This window comes from Spermophilus citellus, assembly GCF_964194105.1.
Source record: "Spermophilus citellus genome assembly, chromosome: 5".
NCBI lineage: Eukaryota > Metazoa > Chordata > Mammalia > Rodentia > Sciuridae > Spermophilus > Spermophilus citellus.
Genome location: NC_138186.1, coordinates 139,222,076 through 139,241,869, shown reverse-complemented (window position 1 = coordinate 139,241,869; position 19,794 = coordinate 139,222,076). Strand labels below are relative to the sequence as shown.

The window sequence follows — 19,794 nt, the reverse complement described above, 5'->3', positions numbered from 1 at the left end:
CAACTCAATGACTAACAAAGTGAGAAAACTTCACTTGTCAGATAAAAGTAATATATTCAAGAACATAGTTGGCCTGGCCCCACCAGCATCTGGGTATTATATGAGAAGTGGCAGCCAGACCTCTGGAGGAAATTTGATCTCTTACTTTATGTCCCAAAGCAAAGCCATTGGCTCAGTGGGGACCTTAAGTTTACAGGAGTTCTCCTAAAGGTCTGGTCTGGTTCAATGATGGTGACATCAATGTGCATTATGTTTTCACCTAAATAATTCAACCTCTGGTAATTTGGAATAAAACCATATTCATATAGGTACATAGAGTAATATTTGCAAGAATTTTTATAGCAACATTGTGTTTGATAGCAAATGACAAGGAGCAACCTAAAAATCTATTTTAGGAACTCAGTAGAGAAATTACTTGTTGTTTCCTACAAACCATGAAAAATTATCTAAAACCATGACAAACAAAAATAATACAATTTTTGTTTTCATGAAAAGTAGGCATTTTCTCAGTATTGTGTAAAATATGAATAAAAGGCATATTTTATTACTGTTGTCATTTGTTTATGAGCTATGTACATCTAAATCAGAACAGCAATGTGACTACTTAAGCAGGACAACTTCAAGGCCAGCCCTATAGTCTCCTTCCTGAAGCTTCCAACTCAGGTCCTACAACACTGCAACCCTATGTTTCCCCACAGAAGTTCTGAACTTATTGATTATAAGACTTATTCTTACATGAAAATCAAAGTGCTCAAACTGTCAATTTTATCATTTTCATGTAAAAATACCATATATGAAGATGTAGGTATGTTCTATGCTGACAGAAAACACAAGAAACTGGTAATGGTAGCCCTGGATAGCTTTTGAAAGCAAGTCTTATTTCCATTGCTATATGTAAAGACTCACATGAAGGTTAAGAAATACAATCTCTGGGGGACAAAAATTCAGAGGATTATTTATTACCTGATACTCATTTTGTTTCATTTCTTTACTGAACTTGCACTAGGGAAATCATTTAAAAAATCATTTGAAAAAGTTATCCAGCCTGGTGTGGTAGTGCACACCTGTAACCCCAGTGGCTGAGGCAGAACAATTGAGAGTTCAAAGTCAACCTCAGCAAAAGCAAGGTGCTCAGCAACTCAGTGGAAATCTGTCTCTAAATAAAATACAAAATGTTATCCAGAGGAATATAGAAGAAAATAGGGTATATCCATATTTTGAAAAAGCAACAAAATTTTTGTGATCTCTTTTGCTAAAAAGAAAAATACAATCCTGAAAGTAAACCTGGAGGCTGACATTACAATAGAAGCAATAAATTGATATTCAACTAGATGAGCAAAGGCCTGGCAATGAAAATATACCTAGTTGCAACATTGCTTTTAAGAAACATTATCAGACTGTATCATTCAAAAGAATATCTAGTTTTTATTATTTACGCTGATGTCTTCTGGGATACCACAATATGACCAGTGAAGTAAACAATATTGTAATTAACAAATTCCCCATTGCATTCTTTAGTTTTCAGTAGCCAGGCTTCCCAGAATCCTATCTGGAATAGCCTCAATCATTTCCATACCATATAGACAAATATTTGGAGACTTCAGTGAGGATTCTTTTATTCCAACAGTACTTTGAAGGAATTGAGATGGAGAACACTGTGCTTTTGTCTTTGCACATCTTCCGGACAGTGGAGAATGTGTTTGGGAGCAGAAAATTCAAGTTCATCTCTTGGGGTCCTATAGAAATATCTTTGCTTTTGTAGACTGGTTGAACTAAAGGGGAAGAAACTCTCGAATTATTGGATTGGTATTATATATTACCAATACTTGACATATTAATAGTAATACACACAAATCTGTTTTTATAACTCCAAGAATATAAGGTAGTTCTTACATCGTCTTGGAAAACAATTATTTTATTTTATCCTTGGGGTTGTTGCTAATGACAACAGAAAGAATGCACTGGAGTGTCATAATAATCCTCCATTAAATCCCTAGTGTTTAAATTTTAATGCTATAATTCAAGAGCTGACAAAAGCCCATTGAGTGTGTCTATGGGGAGGAAAACAGGCAGGCCCATTTTCTCAGGAGTGATGCTATAGCAACATGGAATGAATTTGGGGTCAAGGAACAAGCAGTCTCTAAGCTTTGTTTGCATTTCTGGCTAAAAGTGGAATCCAACATTATAACTTTCACCCAAATACATAGTTATTTTGAGCATCAGGAAGATAGCTCACTTTGTACCACCGTTTACACTGAAAACAGAGAGAAGGTAACAAAACCAGAAGTGGAAGAAAGACATGCTGACAAACATATTATGAAATGATTTTCCATGTAACCACTTTAGAAACCACTAGACAACCCCCCCACCCCCACCCCACGCTTGACACCCAACCCTTCTTCCCTGAACAAATAATGCTTTAGAACATGGAGAAGTATTACAATTCACAAGGAGACAAAGGAAGCCTGATAACAATCCGGGTGTGACCCCTTACAGTCACGCAAGACATGGCCAAGTAGGGTGGTGTTGGTTTTGTCTAGCTCTTTATAATGGCACTTTTGTTTTAGTGGGAGGATTTTTTTTTCTACCAGAATAAACAAATACACCTGAATTACAATGGACTATTGTGCAGCAGAAACCAAAAAAATAAAAAATAAAAAATAAAAAATAAAAAGAAAAAGAAAACCGCTACCTAATTCCCAGAAATTTTCGTGGCCAACTTTTCTTTCCCGAAGCATCTGTGTTTTCACTTTTGGTTTTGGTATTACTATTGAACATGAGCACGTTGAGTCAGTGTTCAATAACACAAAATACTCTGTTTGAAGTGGTTATCCAATAAGGAGCATCTAGTAGTTATAGCCTCTATTTATATGACCTCCAATATGCAAAACCAAAAATTTTAAGTTTTTAAGTGCTAAGTCATAGGTGAAGACATCTGTAAACTATGTATCTCAACACAACTCAGAGCTGTTCCTTCTTTTCTAGTCCCTCTTCCAGGTCGTCCACTGTCCCACCTCAACAGTGAAGACCTCCAGTACCTGCCTCTCACAGTTCATCCTACACACACATTGGCAACACAATCATCTTCCTAAAACAATAACCAAAATTTTCCTCTATGCCAAAACCTGCGATGCCTATACAATAAAGTTCATATTCATATAAATTAACTGCTAATACAAAGAAGCCAAACTGTATTACTTGCTATTTCTTTAACGTATCTTGCTTATACTTTCCCCAGAGTATATCTGTTTATCTATATATGTATATATAGTTAATAGACACTGCCTAGAATTTTCCCATCATTGTTCTTTCCATCATTCAATCCCAGATGAAGTGTCACCTTTTCTATAAAACCTTTCTGGATTATTCCTTCAGGAAAAATTTTTTTTCTTTCTTTCCTTCTTTTTTCCTAAGCTGACATGGCCCATGTAGAATAGTCTTTGGAAACTTAATTCCTTTTAACAAACTGTCTATTGTCTCCTGAAACAGAGTCTATATGCTTAATTATTTTTCTTTCATCCATTTTACTCTTAGAAGAAAGCACTTTTTAAAGAAAACATTCTGTTCTGTGTTGTTTACCTGGCTTTTGTCTACTAGGTGCAAAATAAAGTTTAATTAAAGGTATGAGATAAAACTAGTAATAAGTGATGTATTCTGATCAAGTACAAGGACCTTAAAGGGAAGAATGGTTTAGCATAAAAAGGAAAATAAAGGACAGGTTAGAGTATACAGTATGAATAACAACCCTGCTATCTGCATGGTTTACCAAGATAAGAATTAAGGCTTTGCTTGTATTATCACCCAACATGGTGTAGAATGGCTCTGCTCACTGCAGTCACTGAGGGATCCAGGCTGGGGAAGGTCCTTCTTTCATGCACCTACACAATGGTTGTGTCTGAGAAAGAGAGATCTGTGAGCCACACTGGCTCTGGAGGCTCTGCCAGGAAGTGGCACACATCTCTTCTGCTCATACTTACTAAGCCAAAGCAAATCATATGGTCACACAGGCTCCAGGGACAAAGAAGGGATATTCAACATGGGTTGGAAATGGCAATTTGAAATGTTTGGAGAACAGTAAATTATTGCCCCATATTTTCCCAATAATTAAGAAAATTATAAAAAATCTCAAAACCTATTGAACTCAAATGAAATAAGTTGAAGATATCTTTTAATAACCTTAGCAAACAGCATCCATAGCCATAAAATTTTATACTTGGTTATCTCTTGGTGCTTCTTTACTCAATTTTTATAATAAATTTTTAGATATGCTAAAGACAAAGATGCTTACTATCATTACTACTGATCAGTATAGACTCTAGACTGCAAATTGTTGCCAATACAAAAGACATAAAAGAAAAAATGAGGTATATGGCTTAGCCATTTCTATAGGTATATATAAACTGTTGGAATTGCTTGCTATTTGTTTTAGAACTTTTATCAGAATTGTTAATAATCATGAAAAAATTTGCCACAAAAATTATTTTAAAATTCTAAAGCAGAACATCAAAGTCCCTTTGGAAGTATAACAAATGAACTAGAATTTGTGTAACTGGAATTCCATTGAGAGAGAGAGAGAGAGAGAGAGAGAGAGAGAGAGAGAGAGAGACTAGGAAGTAATGGTTGAAACTTTCAAAGCTTTATTTTTAAAAATCCACCCATAATTTAATAATATTTAAATAATTAGCAAACACCAAAGAAGGAGCAGGGAGAAACCGAAGTTACACAGAACATAAAAAGGCCGAGAGGAAAGAGATATGTCAATCACTACACATTAAACACAGGGGACCAACAATAAGAAAGAAGCAGAACTCTCATCAGAACATTGGAAATTAGGAGACAATAGGGCAACATTTTTAAAGTAATGAAAGAAAATAAAATGTCAACCTAACAAAGCATTTTAGCAGACATACACTATAAGAAGTGCTAGGGCAAGTTGTTTTCCCTAGGAAAAATGAAAATGGAAAATTGATTATATAAGAGGGAATGAAAGATTAAATACCATGACTATAGTCAGAACTTTCAGCTTTCAGTGTTTTCCAGAAGTTGCCATCTTCTAAATAGAGTCACTATTTTACTATTTTGTAAAAATAAATTGAACATAATAGATAAAAGGGATAAAATTTCTTTTGAGAAACCAATTTAACTAAAGTGACAAAAGGAAAAAAGAAATTGGATAACCCTTTTAAATAAATAAAATTCATACTTAAAAGCTTCCCAAAAGAAAAATTCTAGTCTCAGTTAGTTTACTGGTGAATCTTATTAAACACTGAGGAAGAAATTATTCAAGTTTTACCCATTCACTTCTGATTTGTCATTTGTTTCCACAAGAATTTGCATTTAAGGGAATCATTTGTGTTTATTTGCTGAGATATTTAGATCTTAGGCCTAGCCAATAAAACTAAGAATTTGATTCATATTATCAATGGGGCTATAATATTGGCAAGGTTATTCATCTGTTCTTCAGTTAGCCCCTGACATTGGCCCTTAGTTTCTGCCAGTTTCACTATGCTATAAGCTGTATACAAGAAGAGAAATGACAAAACATAAAAACTTGGCACAGCTATTCACATAGCTCAAACAACTCGAAGTGACAAAACATAAAAACTTGGCACAGCTATTCACATAGCTCAAACAACTCGAAGTTACAGTCTTCCTAAAGATGATTGATATTAACATTGATAAAAATAAAGTCAACGTGTTTGAAACAAGAAGAAAGAAGAGGCTATGGAAAGTTTGAGTCAAAATCAAGATGAATTTGCACTTTATATACAAATGTTTCAGGCCAAATATTTGGTGGACTAATTATAAACTCTATCAATATTTTTAATCACATGATACTTGTTGCATATTTTAAAAAAGAGCTAAGGATGGCCTCTTACTTGCTTTTCTCTCCGTTAATAATTGCTATTCTGGCTTCTAGCAGAACACACTTTCCCAAGCATGAAAGAGAATAGGTAAAAGTGGGTAAAAGAATGAATGGTGTGTTATCTATGAACATTCAAAGGATAAACTGTTATGAAAAAAGAAAAGTTCTAGAAAATTTAGGCAGCACACTTTCACCAAATCATTAAGTGTATGCACTGCAATGTATATACTAATATAGGAAAGCAGATTCCTCAGAAGGTTGACTAGGAGATTGAGCTTTGTATAAAAGAACATTTTGGAATAATTATTGTCAGTATCAACATTTGTGGGAATGGAAGAAAGGAGACTAGGCTGAGGGAGAAGGTGGGCTACAATGCAGTAACAATAGAAGGGGACTCCAGGGGAGACTTGAGGCTGAAGGTCCTTTTGATACATTCCAATTCCTTCCAAGGAAAAGGTATCAGTCAGTCATATTTCACATAAATAAATAATTGGATACAGCTTGTCCCTGCAGGAATAATTGGATACAGCTTGTCCCTGCAGGAAGACTGACTTTGGGTGGTGTGACTCTATTTAAAAGATGGCAACTTCCAGAAAACACTGAAAGCTGAAAGTTCTGACTGCAATCTCTCCAGAACTCTGATGTGTTTGTTTACTGGAATAAACTCACTAGAGGAAAGTAAATGGGGCCAACTCAAGGTCTCATGGCTGCATTGGGGCTTGAGGCTACCACTCTTGTATGTTATTGTTTCCTTCCTCCACAGTCCATCCTCGTTCCTTTTCTTCCACAACTAGTACCTGTTCTGGTCTTGGTGGCTTACCTGGTGGGATGACCCAAACTCATCTCTGATTGATAACCTAACTACCTGATAACCAAACCCTTCTTAGACTATGACTATATTATCTAGCAACTTATCATTAAAATTTGGCAAAACATACCAGGAGGTTACCAAATGCCAAGCATGCTACTCCCTGTCCCCAGTATATCATAAAATCTTTCTGATGATCTGACCAATCACCATTGTCAAAGTAGTGCTCCCTCCTTGACCACTGGTCCATTAGTATTTGCATCTGAAATATACAGGCAGAAGCTGTAGCTTATATTACACTGGTGGATATTTTATACTTTAGAAACTAAGACCAGTAAACACACAGAGATCAAATTTCAGAAGATAGAGGCACAAACTTTCTACAGGTCATTTCTATTTCCAGCCCTTGACATCTGGTAATATGTATTCTAATTGATGGACATTGTTTATTTTAACTAATGGTCATGGCACCATATATTAGTTATTTGATTTGTGTCTTGGACTAAAATTACCTATCTTTGTCTAGTGTAATTTTCAAATTTGTGCTTCACCTGTGCTTTTGATAACTATTCTATCGCTCTTCAGTGCCAACCATTTGTAGATTATGTGGTTTATAATAAGAACAATGGATTTCATGACCATGGGCTCACTGTTGTATCTTCTTTGCTGTAAATTTTCTTATATAGAAAAAAATGATAAATTGAAGAGGCAATCTATTAAAAGGGGGAAATATTTATGACTATATATCTCAAAAGAGCTTATTATCCAATGTACATGAGGATTTCAGACAATTCAATAGAACGCAAATTATCTGATTTAAAAAATAAACAAGGATCTGAATAAACATTTATCAAATGAGACATACAAATGGCCAACAGGTAGGTGGAAAAATGCTCAATATCACTAATCACCAGAGAGATTCAAATTAAAACCACAATGACTTATCAATCATCTGTTAGGATGGATATCATCAAAATGTGAAGAAATAAGAATTGGCGAGGATGTAGAGGAAAGGAATGCTTGTGAATTGCTGTTGGAATGAAAATTGGTGTAGCCATTATGGAAAAAAATCCAAAGTTTCTTCTTAGTTCAGAGTTTTAGAACAGTGGCATATTGACATCATGGGGCCAGATAATTCTTTTTTGAGGGGATTGTCCTGGGCATTACGGGATGTTTAACAGCAACCTGGCCTGTAACCACTAGATGTCAGTAGCATCCTCCCATGACAACCCAAAATGTCTCCAGACTTGGAAAAATATCTGGGGTTTGAAGTAGGGGCCAATATGGAATGTTCCTGATGAAGAACTATATCCTTAGTCTGATAAAACGTTATATGTGCTCCCATGTTGACCATCTTTAATCCCGTGGATAATGGTGAAGTCTAGGGTTCTTAAAACATGAAAGGCAAATCTACACCTGAAATAGATGTGGATTCAAAAAGTATTAATTCAAAATTAATTGCTGCCCTTGCAGGACGGAAGACCAAAGTACTCAGTTTGCCACCAGGTGGCTGGTTGGTCTCCTGAAAAGTGGTGTTGTATTTGGGGCTGAGTATGATCTCTGTTACTAGTTTTGTGTATTTGGCAGTGGCAGAAGTCATACCAAATTTAGGTGAATGGGAGCTTGTGTGGTTGGGTCCAAACCTCCATCCCTGACGCCATGGTCACTCTGTTCATGTGCTCATTCAAACACTGGAGTCTCTGATGTCAGAGGATGGCTGACATTGACTAGCAGTCTTTTTCTACTATAAAAGACTTGATTGTTTAATGACTGTTCTAGAGTAGATGATATCTTTTAGCTGTTAATATTCAATGCAAAGATCTTCACTCTTCATGCCCACCCCATTGTTCCATCCACATACCACAACCCCAGAACTTCATGTCCCCGGGACTTGCCATCTTTCTCTTTCCAAGCCATTTGCCATTCATGGATTTGTATATATCCTAGTTTTGGGCAATTCTTTTTCCACAAAAAGAACATAACCAGTTGTGCCAACTCAAGACATATTTCTCTCCACCATACAGATCGCCATGGAAAAGGTCTGTAGTGAGGTCCCAGAAAATTTTTAGCTTGCACTACATTCTGAACAGACAGTTTGTAAGCCACGCTTTGTTCCTTCCCCTCTTTGTCAGCTCTTATAAGAGACCTCCTATGCAACCATAGGTATATGCTGATGAAGAGATATTGCTTTGTACAACTTGGTGGATGATAGAGAAATCTGGGGCAGTAGATAGTGTTGCTTCTTTCAGTCTTCTGGTGCTTTCTTATGCTTCATCCTGGATATACACACCACTTTCATCATAAGAGTTGGGAGGTCTGACAAGATATTTAATTTGACTTCTTTGGCTCTTATTTCCTCATCTCTAAAATAAGAGATTGAAGGAACTATAACATCTCTTCCAGTTGTAGAATTTTATGACTGGAAGAATATTCTGTATTCTGAATGATGACAGATGTTGACTGTTATTGTGCTCCTACTTTATGACCAAAGTGTCAGTACATCATCCTACCTGGGAACACCTCAACTGACTCTTTATATCATTACTGAACAATTAAGACATCATTAACTGTGAGAAAACCAGTGTTTTCAAAGCAAATAAAAATCCTTTATATTCACAATAGCAACTTTATTTCAGGTGTTCACTGGTCAGTTTCCTGTTCCAACTTGCACAATAATTTGTAAACCCAAGTTTTACTAAAGATTATAGAATACAGGATTTTCATTGGAGAAACCTTTCCAATGAATTACCTGAGCACTCTGGCCCCATATGTTTAGACCCAACCACACAAGCTCCCATTCACCTAAATTTGGTTTTTATGTTTTAATATTTTAGGTTTTTATATTTTATTTAGGGTCTCACTGAGTTGCTTAGTGGGATAGGATTATAGACATGTGACACTGTGCCCAGCTTTCTTAGCCTTTTGATATTTTTCAAGGTCTGTTTCATTCTAATATTAGTTATTTTGTTGTCTTTCTTTTTTCTTAATTTTTTGAAAACTTTTTGTAGTTGTAGATGGACAACATGCCTTTATTTTATTTATTTTTTTATGTGGTGCTAAGGATCGAATCCAGTGCCCCACAGTGCTAGGCAAGCGCTTTGCTACTGAGCTACAGCCCCAGCTTTCTCTCTCTTTTTTCTTAGTCTTATTTTTATGGATTTCTTTTAGTCAAACGGCTGGCAATTTTTTTTAACAATTTCAAAGTACCAGTTTTTGTTCATTAATTCCTTATTTTAAATTGTATTAATGTTTTCTCTTATCATTATTCTTTTCTTCTGCTTGCTTTGAGTTTATCTTGTTCTTCTGTCTCCTAGATTCATGAGGTGGGAGCTTAGATTATTGATTTGAGACATTTCCTTCTTTCTAATATAAACACTTTGTATTTAAAATTTTCCCCTTATTCACTTTAATAATGTCCTACAAATTTTGATATTTTTAATTTCATTTCACTCAATGTATTTTAATGTTCTTTGAAAATTTTTCCATGCATGGATTATTTAGAAATGTGTTGTTAATTTCTAAGTAGTTGGAAAATTTTCTGTTATCTTTCTTACACTGGTATCTAGTTTGATTTCATTGTGGTCAGAGAGCATACTTCAGGTGATTTCAATTACTTTTAATTTGTTGCATTTTTCATTGCTGAGGATATGGCTTATTTTGACATATTCCATGAATTATTAAAAATACTGTGTATTCTGTTGTTGTTGGGTAGAATATTCTACAAATGTCTGTTCAAGCTTGTGGATGATGGTATTTCTGATTTAGTATCCTTGTCAATTGTTTTATCAGTAACAAAGAAACAGGTATTGAAATTGTCTATTTTAATTGTAGGCATGTCTATCTTTGCAAATCTCTCTACTTTTGGATATAAACATATTCCATCTTGCTAAAAATAGTTATCTCCTCTTACTGACACTTTTGATGGAACTTTCAACTCACCTTGTAAACATTTTCACTTTCAACAGATGGTTTGAAATCAGCTCTGCTGACTTTATTACTTGAATATAAAATCTCTTCATATGCTTGGATATCAAGGAAGTCATGTGATCACAGTCCAATTTGGCCTGTTGTCTTTGAAAGGATTTTACTGGATGAGTGAGACAGATATAAACAAGCCCTGCTCCATGCACATGTAATATCTTCTGCCCTCATGATAAGATGGCAAGTTCATTGCACATACAAGAGATGTACATTATATTCTGGTCTTTCAGCTAATGATTTTAAGGATTAAATAAAAAGAAAAACAATAAAAAGATTTCTCTTATGGAATTTATAAAAGATAGAATGGTGAGCAAGAGAAAGATGACTTCTAACAAACTATGACCGTAGCCCTTGGGAAAGAATTCTTGCTTCGTCACAAAAGTCCCCTGGATTATATATCTGAAAAGCACAAAAGTCCTTGTGTTTTTCTGAAAACCACCTGAATATATATATATTTGGAGCCATTTTTCACTTTGACCATTTTTTACCTCTTATCATTATTCTTATTTTTACTATACATATTTTTAGTGTGAAAATTCAATATATGCATATAATTTGAGGTCAAATTGAGGCAGATAGCATTTCCATACCTTAATACAATTTACCATTTCTTTATGTTGGGAAAATTTGACCTCTTCTCTTAGAGTTCTCTGTAAAAAATGAGATAGATTTTTGTAAGCTATTGTCACTCTAATGCCCTGTAGAACTATAGAACTTATTCCTCCTAAATGTATTTTGATACCTGTATCTGACCTCCCTCTGTTCCCCCTTTCCCTACCCTTCCCTGAGTCTAGTGACCACTACATAATCTCTACTTCTATAAAATCAACTTTTAAAAGTTTCTACATAAGTGAGAGATTGAGGCATTTCTCTTTCTGTACCTGGCTTATTTTATTTAACATAATTCCCTCCAATTCCATCCATGCTACCACAAATAACAAGACTGGATTTCTTTTTATGCCTGAATAATATTCCATTATGTATGTGTATGTACATATGTATATATACATATATATAATATTTTTATCCATTCATCAATCAGTGCATACCTCTGTTGATTCTATGTTTTGACTACTGTGAATAATGCTGCATTGAACATCAAAGTACAGGACTGCAGTTGTAGCGTAGAGTGCTTGCATAGCACATGAAAGGCCCTAGTTTCAATTCCTGGCACCAGAAAAACAAAACATGGAAATTCTTGTATCTCATGATAGACTAATTTCTTTTCTTTGGATGTATACCCAATAGTGGAACTTCTGGGTTAGATGGCCATCCTGTTTTTATTTTTTGAGGGACCTCTCTAGTGTTTGCCATAATGGCTATAGTACTTGACATTTCCACCAACAGTGTATGAGAATTCCCTTTCTCAGCATTCTTACCAGCACTCGCTAATTTTTGTCTTTTTGATTATAGCCATTCTAACTGGGATGATTTCACTGTGGTTTTAATTAGCAATTCCCCAATGTTAGTGATGTTGAACAGTTTTTCAAATGCTTGCTGACTATTCATATATTTTCTTTGAGAATTGTCTATTCAGATCTTTGACTCATTATAAAATCAAATTTTTCTTTTTTTTTTTGTTTTGTTTGAAAATATTTTCTCCTATTTTGGAGGCAGTTTCTTTACTTTGTTGATTTTTTTCCTATCCAGAAAAACTCACTGTACAGAGAAATGTCACAGAGTTTCCCCTCTATCTTTTCTTCTAGTAATTTATAGTCTTAGGTCATAGATTTAGTTCTTTGACTCATTTGGAGTTGATTTTTTTATATGGGGAGAGATAAGGGTCTAGTTTAATATTCTATTATATTAATATTAATTTTCCAAGAATTATTTATTGAAGAGGCAGGGTTTTCTCCAGTATATATTTGAGAATTTTTTTCAAAGATTAGTTGCTATAGATACATGGATTTATTTCTGTGTTCTTCATTCTGTTCCACTAGCCTATTTTTTATGCTAGTACCACACTGTTTTTGTTACCATAGCTTTTTAGTATGGTTGGAGATCAAGTATTGTGATGACTAGAGCTTTGTTTATTTTGGTTAAGATAACTTTGCCTACTCAGAAATTTGGGGCAATTTTTAGACCAGAAAACATGTCATTATTCAGTGTAAAAAGCAATTCTGAGTACAAGAAACAACTAAAAGTCCTAGACCAGTTTCACTATTTTTTTCTATTAAGAATACTTTTATGACCATAGAATTGTTTTATCATAGCATAATATAAAAGTCTTAAGAAATAAAAATTAAAATTTAAAAAAGCTATTTTTAAATTTTAATTTACTAGTTTTTTTTTTGTTTTTTTTTTTTTTTTTTTTAGAAATAGTTTGATTCAGTACATGTATCTAAGTGAGCTTATAGCTGGTTACAAATCTGAGAAAGCTCTGATACGTGATTTGTTGCTTGATTCTGATTCTCAATTGTTAATGTGAATCAGGGTTGTATATTCTGCATTGTGCTTTGGAATGACAGTTGAAGGAAGGGAGGAAAGGAAGAAAAGAGTAAGAAAGGAGGACAGAAAGACAAAGGGTAGAAAGACATAAAAAGGAAGGAAGGAGGAAAGGAAGCATTATGGTTTGGATAAGAGGTGTCCTTGCCCCCAAATCTCCTGTGTGCAGGAATGTTTGGAGGTGAAATGCTTAGATTGTGAGAGCTGCAGTTGACATTCCAAATCGGAATCAAACAATCACTTATCAGAGTTTTTTTCAGATTTGTAACTCATCAGTCCATCCTAGTATGAATGGACTGAGTAGTTAGACAGGTGAGGCGTGGCTGGAGGAGGTGGGTCACTGAGTGTCCTGGAAGCATTCATATCCCCTGGGACCTGCTTCCATATTTCATTCTCTGCTTCCTGGCCACCATATGCTGAGCAGCTTCCCTCTGCCATGCCCTCCTGCCATGATGCTCTTCCTCATCTCAGTACCAAAGTGATGGAGTCGAAGATCAAGGACCAAACTTCTGAAACTGGGGGTTTCAAAGTAAATGTTCCCTCCTCTAAGTTGTTCTTCTCAGGTATTTTGGTCACATAGAAGCAAAGCTGACTGACACAAGAAAGAAGAAGGGCGGAAGAAAAGGAGGGAGGACTTAGATATTTCAAATAACCAGCACTTGTGGGGGGGGACCCTCTATTTTCATAAATGTACCTCATTGGGTATTATAGCTTAAGGAAAAACCAAAATAAATAAAATAAAAAGGACAGGACATATTTATTTATTTATTTATTTATTTATTTATTTATTTATTTATCTTTGCCTTCCAAAGCTTCATTACCATTCATCTATTAATAGTGCCTCAGTTCTTCTTTGAAGATGTGTGCTTCCTAATGGATCCAGCAGGGAGCTTATTACTTCAGCTGGGTCATTACTTAAGGATACAAAAAGTTAAAATGTGAATAATATGTATTAAAGCAACAATATCTGTCTCTACCTAAAACACTGTTTATTAGCCTCATTGGATTAAAATATAAAGTCCTTAATCATTCTGAATGGCTAGATTGAACCTCCAGAGTGACTGATGCCCTAAAGCCTTGTTAAGATTATAAAACTTTCCAAATGAGGGCTATAATTATGATTCCATATAGATTTCAAGATCCACAAGGATGTTTTCTGATTAAAAAAAAAACTTTTTTAAAAAAAAATTCAACCAGAGTGCTTAACATAAATGTCCTTCAAAAACAGTTACTACAATTAGTCTTCCTTACATGGCACTAATTGGAATTCCATAGATAAACCACTCCAATGTGATTCTGCAACCTGTATACTCAGAAAAATGAGAAATTATATCCCATTTGATTCAAATGTATGATATGTCAAGATCATTGTATTGTCATGTGCAATTAATAAAAAATAGTAAAAAAAATCTCTCCATTGGATTAGGAGAAGGAAAGGTATTCATGAGACTTGAGTATAATTTTCTACAGGGGACAGTTTGCAGTCTCTTATAGACTTCTATGTAACACATTTCAAATAAAAACTTCTAAGAAATTATATCCACAAAAACTATTACTTGAAAGTACCAATCTTTGATTAGAGGCAAATATTTCTATCTGAATAAGAAAGAGAAAAATGTGCAACTTCTAATAGATGAAAGGTGCTTTCAATATTTGAGTTGAAAACTGAAAAATGGTAGTAGAAAAGTCAGTAGGGTCTATATTTGAGGTAAGAATTCTGATTTTTAAAAAAATTTACGACTAAATTGAGTGTGATGATGTAAAAAGTTGGGTTGAGGTCAAATATACTCAGCTATTTGTTAAGTAATTTCTTGTGAGGCCTTTATCATGATTAATTAATACCTGCCACAAGGTGGAGATTTAAAGTAGCATCCATCAGTTAGAGATGGGTATCTTTGCATGAGAACACTGTCACTGAGACATGTTTAAGAAGAGATGGTTCCTTATCCACCTTTGCTTCCACTGTTTGGTCAATACCACATATTGGTGCTTATGTCAAGTGAAACATTCACCTCACCTCCTTCAAAACCTGGCCATTTGAGTGTCACCAAGGCAAGTGTTTCCATCTGAAATGCCCCCTTTAAAGTTTAATATGTGATGTGTGACATCTACTGGACCAATGTATTTCTTTTTTGGTGCAGGGGTGTACCGGGATTGAACTCAGGAGCACTTGGCCATTAAGCTACATCCCCAGCCCTATTTTGTATTTTATTTAGAGACAGGGTCTCACTGAGTTTCTTAACACCTTGCTTTTGCTGAGGCTGACTTTGAACTCACAATCCTCCTGCCTCAGCCTCCTGAGCCCCTGGAATTATGGTTTTATAGGTTCAGTTCATGGTTGTACAACTCCAGTGCTCATAACAACTAATAAGGAGAGAGAGGGGGGGATGGAGGCACCAGGAACAAAATATAATCCCCAAAGGCATGCCTCTGGTGACCTAGTTCCTTAAGCCACAACCCACCTGCCTAGAGTTACCACACAGTGAGTCCATTCAAATTCTTACCACCAAAGGAATTAATCCACTGATTAAGTTACAGCTCATGATGCAATCATTCACTTCCTGTATTAACACAAGAACTTTTGGAGGACACCTCCTATCCAAATTGTAGCACTAATTAATAGTTTGGTGGTATTTTTTTTTTTACTGATTTTCTTTTCCATACTAGTTTTAAAATAAACTATGATACTACTAATGGAGCATCATGTATTATTAGATCCTACTTTTCCATTTAACTTTATAATAAACACATACAGTAGTTTCTAAACTTTTGTAAATAGGCATGGGTGGCATTTCAATGAATTGGATGTTCCATGGTTTAGAAAATGCTTTCTATTTTTGGTCTAATTTTGGATTGGAGTCCTCCAGGCCTAAATATTTTCTAATAGTGCCTAAAATTTTTTTTATTTATACCTCTTATGACTTTAGGAGCACAGTGTTCATTCTAGTTACACTCAAGAATCACCTTGAGAAGAAAATCTCAATGGCAAAGCATGAACAAGGGAAAGAACTGCCGATGGTAGAAAGCAGCTACTCCTATCGTGTTGCAATTCTCAGAGCCAAGGAAGAGGTCTCGGATATTCTGGGATTGGATTGCTCAAATACACCATCTTCAGGTTCACATTTTTTTGTGGATTAGCTTGTCTTTGACTCTTTCTCCTTATATAGAAATGGCTGGACTGGTCACATTTTCAAAAGAAATGAAGAAAAGATTTTTCAGACCAAATCAAATTTTATGTTTCTGTTTCTCCCAAATTATTTTCAAATGCAAGAGAAAGCAAACCACACAGAAGAACTGCACAGTACAGTGAAGTTGGAATGCAAGTCCTCATCAGAAGGGAGGGAACAAACTTTGGATAATTCAACCACAAAATATGTGAACCACAAACAAGTGTAAATACACAAGTAGACACAACACACACACACACACACACACACACACACACACACACATCTACTCTTTCCCCCAGAATTTTCATTAATGCAGTTAAGGCAAAAAAAAAAAAAAAGGGAAAAACTCTATTCATTCCCCAATAAAAGTATATGAAAAATTTATGTTTCTTTGCATGTTTAAATGCTTGGTGTTATAAATAGTGTGTATATTCTTTTTCAAAAAAAAATTATGAGACAAAATTTTCACAAACAGGTCACAAATAACAGATTAAAGTTGAGACTAAATTAGTATTCCTCAAATGTCCTTATAGAACCAGGACCCAAAATGTCCACCTAAAACATACTTTCTAACATGAATTGTTTTTGTTCTCTTTTATATGCTTAATTGCATAGTAAGAAAGTGAAGTTAGAGATAAAGACACCCATAAGATCTTTTTTTTCCCTGGGGTATAAATAATTAAGTCAAAAACAAGGAAATTAAATCACAGTCATCTGAATTAAATTGTAGCCTTTCAGCCGATTGCCAAAAATTAAAACAACAGCAACAACAAAAACTGCATGTAAGCATCAATTATAACTTTGTAGCAAAATTTTCTCAGATAATTAAATTTTTCACTGATCAATGCAATCTGTTTCAGGGATGTTTATAGTAAAATGAAAACCTGAAATCCCTTGACTTCCAAAAATCTCTTGGGGAAATAATACTGTCCTCTATTTCTAAGTGACTATAGTTTCCAAAAACCTTATGCTATAAGATTATGTGATTGTCTCCATTCATTCCTTCTTTATTTCTTTTATGTGTTAGGTATTGAGTTAGGTGTCAGAGATTTTGACATTCATAACACATATTCATGACACTCATTCACTTAGATAGAGGTAAGCAGATAATCTAAGCACTTTTATTTAAAAAATATATGATAACATTTGTTGTCTAGAGAGCCCCCCTAGAAAGGAATATCTAAAAACATTGAATATACTATTGTGAAATAATATATCGTTATGTTAGTTGTCTGATATGAAGTCAAGGAAATCCTGATGGGCAGAAATGACAAGAAAGTGTGAATCCAGAAAGTAGACAAGTTTCAAAGCCACTGTTTGCCCTGAGTGTGTTGCCTCACCCAGCGGCCCTTAACTACATTGATAGAGCAGAGAGGGAGCCTGGGATCTGTGCAGGGAAAGATATAAGAACAAAGACATGACCCCAAACAAAAACCTTCCCAAACCTGACATCCCCAGTTAGTGAATGAAAAATGAACATTCTTAGGAGATTGAAGCCATGCAAGCAAATATGAATGAGAGTTGTCAGAAAAGTCAAATTGCCAACACAACTCAAGATAGTGCATGTTTTGGAAAAACACAAAGAGAGAGAAGATAAAAATGCCAAAAAAAAAAAAAGAAAGAAAAACCACACCCTCAATGATAACTATGGAAGCCAGAATAATATTTTCAAAGACCTGAAACGAAAATAAATGTAAAGCTGGAATTTTGTACTCATAAAACTATCTTTCAAGAATATGAATGAGATAAAGATATTTTATATACTTGAAATGTAGTATACAGGTATTTGAGATATAAACCAAATTGTAAAAATAATCCCTTTTTTTAAGTTTTCTTGCTCTATGATTTACAACAAACTTTCACGTTTTTTTTCATTTGAGCCATAATAATGTGATGATGCTGTTGCCCCGAATAAAGGTTTGTGTTTTTCCAAAGGCATAAAAGCAAATTTTATTCATTCACTGTTTTCATTCACTCTTTTAAGTGACAAAAATAAAGTTTAATCAATTCAGCTGACTTATAAAATACTGAAAAACATGTACAGAGGAAAATAATGCAATATAATAATGATTCCTCAAAGGCAACTACTATTCATATTTTGTCCCAAAACTTTACTATAATTGTCTATGTGTATGTTTTTGTAGATTTTTAAAAAATATATCATAAGCATATTACTATTTCAGTAATTTTAATATATTTTAAATAGATAAATAGCTGTTTGTCATATGAATTTTGCTCAATCACAAATCTACACACTACTTAGATATTTATATAGTTGGGTTATTATATTTATCCTCTTTTCCTCCCATTGTGGAAGACTTTCTAAGCCTGTTGAGATTGAACTTGACAATGAAACTTATTTTAGCCAATGGAAGTTAATGTATTTTATGCAGGGATTTTAATTTTGCTTGCTCTAATTAATTTGGCTCTGGTGCTTTGATGATTCACCATAGGTAGTTGCTGAGCTTTCAGCTTAGGTCCACAAATAAGCACACACGGAACAAACCAGAACCCAGGTTGGACCTTGGAGCCAAGCCCAACCCATGTAGAACTGCCCAGTTATGCTAGTTTAAGTCAACCAACTCAGTTGTTGTGCACTAGAATATGAGCACTAGAATAATGTTTGCTGTTGCAAACCATGATATTTGGATACATACATTTTTTACGTACATTATTGTGACCACAGCTTATGAATACAACCAGAATTAAACATAGAGGTTATTTTCAAGTTTTTCTGTGATGAATATGACTTTATTAATCATGTCACCATAACTTAGAAAAAAAAGCTATCATTCTTCCCTTTTCTCAGGGAAGGGATCTGAAGTTTGGTTCATCGCCCAGTGGCATGCAGCTATTAAATGGCAAAATCATAATTTGCATCTGTCTTTATGATTCCAGAGTCCATATTCTTTATGAGATTCTGCATTGTTGTCATTGAAACATATACATTGTGTTGTGTAACAGGTATCAAAATGAATTTGGAGTTTTAGAATAGCATAGAACAGCGTTGACTAGAACTATAATTATTAACTGCTTTTTTTCCTCATTTTCATGATCATTTAAATACTGTACAAATGTCATGTTACATGAAACAAAACCTGTTTACCAATTAATTCAGCTATTTTCTTAAAGCAGACTTGAAATCAGATGGTAATTTGTAGTGAAAATTTTAGGTTCAATATGAGAATGTATAGCTTGCTAAAAATCTGCATTTCTTTGTTAATTTTATTAAATAGGCATCCTTTTCATAACATCAATGCAGATTTATTCATATTTAACAAATATGACAGTGAGAAAACACTTGAAAGAATATGGCAGTATTTTACTGGGAGTCAGAAATGTTCACATTATTCACAAGGGACAGTGTTATAAGGGAATACTATTTATCTTGTGAAATGGCAGACATACAAATTAGGAGCTGCTGAGGAACTCCACATTCTGCTGCTTTGTATTTGAAAATTGACTAGGTTTGATATTGGAGTGGTTCATTTATAACTAACAGTATGTCTATAAGTCAAGAGTAC

General features: G+C 34.5%; 1 protein-coding gene across 1 annotated transcript in view; it reads right to left on the bottom strand.

Annotated features, from left to right (window-relative positions):
- The window catches only part of LOC308649636 (uncharacterized protein), a 166,277-nt gene that overhangs the window by 83,580 nt on the left and 62,903 nt on the right, over window positions 1–19,794 (bottom strand). The gene's annotated exons all lie outside the window — the stretch shown is intronic.